Source organism: Anser cygnoides, chromosome Z (assembly GCF_040182565.1).
Source record: "Anser cygnoides isolate HZ-2024a breed goose chromosome Z, Taihu_goose_T2T_genome, whole genome shotgun sequence".
Taxonomy (NCBI): domain Eukaryota; kingdom Metazoa; phylum Chordata; class Aves; order Anseriformes; family Anatidae; genus Anser; species Anser cygnoides.
Window position 1 is genome coordinate 59774349 of NC_089912.1, and position 8661 is coordinate 59783009.

The 8661-nt window shown below is 49.2% G+C and overlaps 1 long non-coding RNA gene across 1 annotated transcript in view; it reads right to left on the minus strand.

Annotated features, from left to right (window-relative positions):
* LOC106037323 (uncharacterized) overlaps positions 1 to 6549 on the minus strand; it is a 51623-nt gene extending 45074 nt beyond the window's left edge. Inside the window, exons 1-4 of the long non-coding RNA XR_010827856.1 lie at positions 1825 to 6549; positions 1069 to 1164; positions 862 to 924; positions 51 to 207 (exon numbers count right to left, since the gene is read on the minus strand). This is a non-coding gene — a long non-coding RNA (uncharacterized lncRNA). The remainder of the gene's footprint in view (positions 1 to 50; positions 208 to 861; positions 925 to 1068; positions 1165 to 1824) is intronic.
* Between the last annotated feature and the right edge of the window lie 2112 nt (positions 6550 to 8661).

An 8661-nucleotide genomic window follows, 5' to 3' on the forward strand; every position in this document is an offset into this window, starting at 1 on the left:
CCCAGTTCATTTTTGGGGGGGTACAACGCAGGGGGCCACCAGCCACCCACCTGCCCTGTGACATCTTTTTCCTAGGGCTCTCCTCGTCTTCTGTTTTAGGACGAATCACGCACAGCAGGAGGGACATGGAGGGTAATAGGAAACAAACACCTCCCAGGTCTGGCAGCCCCGCAGCTGATAATGAGAAACACTTTCTCTAACAGAAGGCTTTTGAAGACAGAAACATTAAAAAAAAAAGGCTTAACGTTAGAAATCGGGACAAATCGTGCCAACACAAGGATTATGTAAACTCGATTTCTTGTCGGTGAGTTGGTCCCTGCGGCCACTCCGGGGAGGGAAGGGGGCACGCTTCCAAGGCAGACAGCGAGCATTTTGCCAGGAGGACGCACAGAGGTGGGTGATGCTCCAGGGAAGCCCAGGCTAAGCCGTCAGGGGCTTATGTGCCCCCCCTTAATTCCCACAGCACCCAACAGCAAAGGGCTCGGGGGGGTCCCGTCCCTGGGGGGAAAAAATCCCACTCCTGCCACAGCTTCTGGCTTTGCAGGGGCTAGGGAGCTCGTGATAACAGCCCAGCAGGTATTCACAGCCCGCAGGGCATTCCCAGCCTTGTATTTCCCCCAGGAAAGCAGTGCCTCGTGTTCCCAGCATGGTTAAGTAACCTTTTTTTTCCCCCCCCCCCTCTTATTTTCTCCCCCCTCCCCACGCACACACCGGTAGCCCCTGCCCCATCTCCCGTTCGCACACGAGCTGAAGCCGCCAGAGGACCGAAGGCGCTGTTATTAATAATGCTCTTTTATGTGGGTTTAATCATCTCCCGGGATCTGCCAGACCGCAAAACTTGAAACTATGAATGTGACTCACTCCGGGAGCCGGCGTTCATTGGCCACCAAACTCTCCTGATTTCGCCCCGTCAAAGTCCCGTTCCTATTGGAAGAGAGGGCCTGAGGTGTTACCTCTGCTGTAATCGAATGTCACTGACTCGCAGTAACCCCAGAGGCCCGTATCACCCCATCTCCTAGCCTGCCCTCCAAATCACTCATTCAATCCCCAAGCAGCCCGGCAACAAACCCGGAGCGCAGCCTGCGAAGCTCTTGCAGAAATTCCCCTCGCTACGGACCCGCTTCCTCCGTTTACGGGCCAACGTATTTCACAGAGCGAGGCTATCTGCAAGAGCAGGGGGGGAAAAAAAAAAAAAAGATTATCCTCAAACATATTAAATGTCCGGATTTGCCACGGTGCGCTTACAAAAAAAAAAGAGGATTTCTGATGCAAAGCCTCAGTCTGTTTTGAATTAGTATCAGATCCTGCTCCGGAGCTGTTCCCTGACCTGGAGGGGAGCGCTGGAGATAAACGCAGCCCAGATAGAGATGGATGGATTTCAGAAACATTTCTAGAGTCAAACACAGCCTTGGGAAGCGATTCATAAAAAAGAAAGCCGATCCATATGGATGCCGTATAGCTCAGCGCTGGCAATTTAAGGCAAGCCATAGCTCGTAAAACATTAAAACACATTGAATTGCTGTGATGCGCACAGATTGCTTCGGCTGCTGCTCTTCTGCCTCTCCCAGAGCTACAGCTAGACAGAGGAGCTCAGGTCAGGCCAATGTCATCCTGCACCTGCAAGCCATGGAGTGGATCAGAGACTCACGAAAGGGACAAAACTGTAATCTGCGCGCTTCGCTTACACATCGCCTCTCTCTCAAACCCAGCAAAGCAGAAGGGAGAGGATTCCCAGTTACGCGGAAGCAGAAAACGTCCAATTTCACAGAGGTGCTGGGCTCAGCTGCTGAAAAGGAAACTTATACCAGAAGTTTGACCCTTTACCTGAGCTTCAGGTGGCAATAGATGAGATGGACACGCTGTCCCAGGGCCCGCGTGTACCTTGTTAGTTCAGATGTTAAAAAAAAAAAAGGAATGAAGTCTGAAGCTTACGTTTTAGGGAAGGAGAGCACTGTGTCTTTGCGGCAATTCACGTTAAATAGTAACTAGCCTGAAAACTTCCTCCGGCCTCTGCACGGTTCCCTTGCAAGCTTTCTCCACCCGCTGCGGTATTCAGTCTGTGCAAGATTCAGGGGGTGAGGCTGCACGAAAGGAGGATATTTTTGCCTTTTCAGAAAATAAGTTAAACAATTTGGTTAATAAACTAAAGAATTTTGTTAAAGCCTGACAGTCTAAATTACAGCAGATGACATTAGGTAGTGCTCCTTTTGGGGAGACACCTTTTCTCTCCCCCTCTCCCCACTTTATTCCAGACACACTCTGAAACGCAACTAAAACCTTAAAAACGTAACTTGTTTTACATGCTTCTCGAAAGCCTTCAGTATCCCGGTGTATCATGCCGATTACTCAAGTTAATACGTTTTTTCCCAGGCATCTCCACTGAGCAGATTTCCTCCCTCCTCTGCAACCAGAAGGAAGGTGGTACCAGGGGTCAAAGAGGAACAGAAAGTCCCAAGGAAGGATGGATGGAGAAGAAAAGGATGTCTCCTCTCTAGCTGTTTGCTTTGAGTAGGACGGGACATTCACAATACATGACAGGCTTCACATCACATGGGAAAGGTCACTCACATCCCTGGTTTTTCCATCCTGCCTTTGCACAACGCGTTCGGCTTCCCAGCGAGCTGTGACCACGTCACTCCTTGCAAGCCACAGTCCTATACCGACATCTTTTGCCAACACCCGCTTCATTCCACAAATGTTATTAAAAAAAACCCCACTAAATTACTTGAGAGTAATGTAATTGAGAGGTCAGTGGAGTTACAAAGCACGCACATGGCTGTTTTTCCAATTACTCACGCACTGGAGAAAATCCTTGTTTACCCCATATTAGCAGGCCCCTCGTCTGTTACAAGACCAAAAATAACCAGACTAAAATAGAAACATACTCGTTTGGTCACCGTGACTTTAGGGTCAGTCTCTATCCTCTCTTGGAGCCTTGAACGCTGGCCAGCGTTCCCCAGTTGCCATCATCCCATGCCGGGAAGGAGATGCAGCAAGGCAGCTCCTGAACCTAGAAGCCTAATACAAGAGGATAGGCACAAAACTGAAACAAACTTTTTTTTTTAATCTTAAATGTAAATACCTTATCACTGATTACCAGCGCTATTATCTTCCTGAGCCATTCCACAGCTTCGATTTGCTGTAATTCACCCCTGAGATAAGTCGTTCAGCGAGCTGAATCAGCTACAAGGTATTATACGCCCGTGCCATGCTTTTGAGAAAAACTCGAGTGCAGGTGTCTCAACTGAGGTCGGGCTTTCCAGCATTCACAGATACCATAAGGCTATCGGGCTCCTGAAGGCAGCGCGCACTGCAGGCTTTCCTAGAAGCCTTCTCCATGAGTTTTGTTGCCAGGTCACGGCTATTTATGGCTGTTCGTAAGACAGAGAGAAGCAGGAAAGCACAGTCTGGATTTCATCCCGACCGAGCACGCTGCGTTACCGCAAGGTACAGCCGTTTGCCCGCTCCGGCCCCACAGCCCGGTTAACTTCAGAGATGTTGTGAGGGAGCGATGTGCTTCAACACAGGCAGTGGGGTTTTTTTTTTTTTCATAAAAAGCGAGTGTTTCAGGAAACCTTCCAAGGCAGCCAGCGGCGCTGCGTTGGGCAAGCCAAAACATGATGCGCGCTGGACACCGCTTCCCCACTGCGGCCTGCCAGCTCCTTTCCCCAGCCAGCTGTTTTACGAGATGACAAGTTTTTCCATGCACCAGGATGGAATTTAAAAAGCAGCGGTCAAGCTAGCAGCAAGACACACAGATGGTTTCACTGTCAGGACAGCAGCAGACACACATCTTCCTGCCAGCAGAGGCTCGGACCCACGCTGTCTGGGCCTCAGGTCTCCCCATTGACTCAGACCAATCGTCCTCGTTCCTAGAAAAACTTTATGAACTCTGATGGGATTCAAGATAGAAGAGCCAGACCCACCCCAGAGCCGGAGCAGAACCGTAATTAAAGGTACAAGAGCGAAGAAATCCTGCTGGGAGGTTCTGCTTCTGATCTAGGCGTGCTTTTTTACGAGCCCACCGCCACACAGCAGCACTGAGGGGACTCCTCTCCGCCTCGGGTGGATGTTGGATGGACCCTTTCATCCCTCCCACCACGTGTACCAGCCCGAATATTTACTTGTTCCGCAGGTGTGGCTGACTCCCGGCCTCTTTGGAGAGCCACCACGTGCTCCAAGAGCCGTTGGTGACCGTTGCTTTCCAGTCATTACGCTCGCAATAAAAAATGGAGAAAGCCCATAAAAGCAGAGGGGGAAAAAAAAAAATCCAGCTCGAGCGCAGGCTCAGCCCAGGAAGGGGCAGGAGTTACATCGGGCTCAAATCTTGGCCTGGGCTTGCTGCCAGGCACAAAAAGCTTCCTGCAGACCTGGTGCGGAGACAGAGCTTTGTCACGGCCTGGGCCTGAAGGCCTAGGTCTGAACCACCTCCGAAGGGGCTTCCAGGAACCCCTGTGCACCGATGGTGGACCGTGGCTGGAGCGAGGTGGGACAGGCAGCAAAGCGTCTTCAGGCCCCAGCGTTAGGCAGCAGCTTGTGGGGGCTAAAACTTGCAGAATCAGGGTGTGAAGTTCACCCAGATCCCATCATAGGCACCACAGCTTTGTGGTGGGTCGCTCTCTGGAGCAGGACTCCTTAGGCTGACCGGCACGAGAGCTGCAAAATCCGTCTCCATCTCTAGCACCGAGCCATTTCCTCACCTCAAGCCAAAGACCTAAGCTCCGTGCCTCAGTTTCCCTGCCTGCTACAGGAGCCCGGAAGCCTTCCAGCAAAAGTAATGCCCCGTGTGAGAAGCAGGGATCGTTGCAGAGTAAATATAATCCGTGTAAATATAGTAGTTTCTCGTGTTACTTGCGGCTTGCTTCCTCTCTCTGCTGGCTCGCAGGAGGTGGAGCGTCACCGCAGGGAGCCCCGCTCACGCCACCGCCGTTTCGGGACACGTTGTTCGATTCGCACCAGCCTCCTACATCATGTTTCTTTCAGGAATGCAACAAAAAGAGCGTGGGAAGCACGGAGGGACCAAGCCACTGATCTACGGCACTCAGAAAAATCCCGGCGCGCTTGCTCCTTTCTCCCTTGCCTCTGCTCCTTTGTAGTCGTGACCTCTCCCTGACGAGGCCAAACTTCTCCTTGATGGTATTTCAGAGCTGACCAGGGCACTGAATGAAGAATTAGCCAGAACACAGCATTCTTTGTTAAAATACTTATTTTAACGTATGTAAATGGGGCAGGTTCCTGCTCAAACTCGTACACCCATCAGCAGGTACGGACCTTTCGTGAGTGGCAGAAGCCAGAGCGTAGCCAAGCGCACGTTTCCGTGTAACGCAGGCTGCATTCCTCCATCACAGCCTTCCCAGAGCAATTTGATTGTGTAAAGTGAAAATCAAACACGACATTTTGCAGGGCAAGAACTCTTTTCATCCCTTCCAGCAGGCTCGGGGTTCTCATGCTGTCTCTTCTCGCCGCCAAGTTGTCAGAGCTGGCTTAGGGATCCCAAACAAGGCCCAACATCCCACAACGCAAGCTGGCAGTACCTCCAGACCTCCCCAAGAAATCTCATTGCTCCTCGTTCTGTTTTTCCTGACATTCCTTTGTCCCTTACCTTTTCAGAGGTGACACTAGATGTCCCGGATGCAAATTAACTGGAAACCTTCACAAGAAGGCGGCAGCAACTTGCAGATCACAGCACTAATTGTGGGACTATCTCCTGTAAGCACCAAGCTGTTTAGATACCACCTGGTGCACGAGGTGGAGAAAAAAAGGGCAGAGAAGTCTCGTTCACCTGTTGCTTTCCTGTCAATGGTAAAGTACTCTTGTAAAACGCTTTTCAGACACTGACTGCTGCTATCGGGGTCATCCTGGGGCTTCGTGTACCGAGAGATGGACATCCAGATCCTGTTCACAGCTCCACATCTTGTCCAATGCTTAGGTCAACCCCATCGACAAACCCAAAAATCAAGGTTTGACTTGAGGCAATAAAGAAGAAAGAAAAGGAAATTAAAAAAAACGAAAGAGAGGAGGAGGAAGATTAGAGGCTAAAGGGCATCCAGAGCCTCGTACAAAGCACTCCTCTTTCTTTTTGATCTTGTTCTTGGTCAAGAAGATCCTTCCCACTTCTGTGCAGTCACAGGCCACATTGTGGTCTGCTTTCTTGACAAGAAGAAACACAACGCCAGATATTTGCAGAGAGCATCTGCTCTCACACAAACCTGAATAAGGGTCACATTTTCAAAGAGGCCAGCGCCCATTATATCCCAAGCCAAGGACATGAGAGGGCCCAAAAGATCTGAGGGTTGCCTGCAGCTCTACAACATGCTTTCCACACAAACGTAGACGAGCAGTTTAGGGCCCCTCTCCTTTCCACCACGCCTCGGTCTCCCCGATCATATAACAGTGCACATTCCTCCCTCATCAAAGAGGCAGTTGCAAAGTTTGTGAGCAGAAGTGTGCTCAGCAAAGCGCTGGGATCGTTGGGTGAGAAAATCTGAGCATAATGCACACGGGTAATGCTTCTATCGTGCCCAGAAAAAGAGCTGTCCTTATCATGTATCCACCTGACACTTTCATACAGCTGGGGTCTTACTCCCAGATGGGGCTTTTACCTGCAATAGCAATCGAATTTTGGCTGGGTTTCTTAGGGAGTGAGGCTTGCACGAGTAACTGAGCAGGTCTCTGCTTTGGTCTCCTTAGTTTGAGACTGTAGTCAGCATTGACACCTCTTTCTTGGGGTTCCTCATCGTATCAAGACTTATAAACAGCAGGAGGAATAACAGTTTTGGTGGACTTCAGAATACATCCTACTTTTTAAAAAAAAAAACACAAAACAACTCTACAAAGTAAAGTTCTCCAGGGAAAGCACAGAGCATTTCCAGCCACTGAAGGGAAGGGTTTCCGATGGAACCTGGAGCTCCTCCATCCCAACAACGATGCTCTGGAGATCTGTGCCGCCTTATGCAGGAATATGCCACCTCTGACTAATCCCAGGGAGGATGGATGCATGACATGAGCAGGTTCAACTGGTATAAGGGATGAGAAGTGCAAGTCGTAGCTCATGCCGAGGCTTACCTCACGTACCGTGCCATCCTTCAGTACGCTCAAGCCCTAAAAAAGATGTTGGCAAGACCAAACACATCTTAAGAGTGGTTAGGAGATCCAGGAAAAAAACGTTAGCCCCTAACAACTGCTAGGAAGCAGCGGGATACATCCATAGATGCAGATACAGGATCTTAGAGCCTATCACAAACTGGGGCTGGTCTCAGTGAGCCAAGAGGTTCTGCCAACTCCAGTATTTTCACATACTATTTCCTTCATTACACACATTTGCATACATATTTCCTGCATTCCTGCATGAAGGGTGCCCGTTTCCAAGAACTTGACGCACGCTTTGTGCCATGAGGTTAGAGACAGCAAGAATTAAGGAGTTTAGGTTCTGGTGCAAAAGGAAGACAAACAGAACCACACCATTCGTGCAGCCATCCCAAAACTATTTGTGCCACCAACGACAAGATTCAGCTCTGCCCAGCATTGCAGCAAGCCTATGTATTAAAATTTGGATCTGACTAGAAAGTGGATCAGTACAGGCAGCGACCTCTTACTTCGGACGCATGACTGCAAGGTGTAACTGTACAGATGTGTAGAAATTGGGGACAGTTTTCATTCCTGTGTTATTCACTGCCTTGCTTCCCTTTGCGGTTCATGCCTCAGAGACAGCAAAGACGACTGATACACGGGATTATTCTTGTTAATGAGTGAACGGGAAAGAACCCGGAATAGGCTCTCGGTTTCCAGATAGAGCTTCAGGGATTGGCACTCAGAAAAACCCTATTTGAATTTGCTTTGGTTGAGAAATCTTGTTTAGACTCCGCTTTTATCTCACCCAGCAGTTCGTTAGTCATTATGGCACGCACACATACCTGTGAGAACCAAGCAGGGTTGCGAGCACAACGCCACCATGGGCCTTTATGTCACGTTGCGATGCTCTAACCCTTCCCTCCACAGGAAAACACCACTCTGGTGACACGTATCTAAGCACAAGGCATCCTGGATCACTTGGAGGTCTTTCCTTTGCAGTTGTGATGCTCCTAGCAAGGGGACTTAATACCCAGCTCCATGCCTTCTCACTGGGGAGATGTCAGAAGAGGAAGCCAAACCCCAGGCAGCAATGACGAGAAGCTTGCAGATTTCCTGTTGGGTCATCTATCAAGAAGGATTGACTTATTTCCCTTCCATATTTTCTCATTTATTCATGCTGAACGCTCCCCCGTGCTTCCCGTCTCCGCAGAAGGTACCTCACTGACTGAGAAATGCTCATTCAAAGGACAAGACCACCACATGCCATCAAAGTGGCAGCCCCGAGATACATTTGCATGATTTTAAACCAAAATAATTCTGTCTCTTGAGAGATCAATTCTTCATATGACTTCGGGATTTCTTGAGGATCAGATTGTTATTATCTATAGTTTCTGAAATTATTTCTATTTGAAAACAGTAGACAGAAGTCACAAGTCACACTCGAGACATTACTAGGTCTCATTTGAAGTACGTAGCATTTATTAAAATTATTACATGTGCAATTAGTGTTCTTTGAAATACTATTTGTGTTTTTAAAAGCAATCTTGTTACTTACTTCGGAGCTCAACCTTTTTCTGGTTGGAGAGGGCA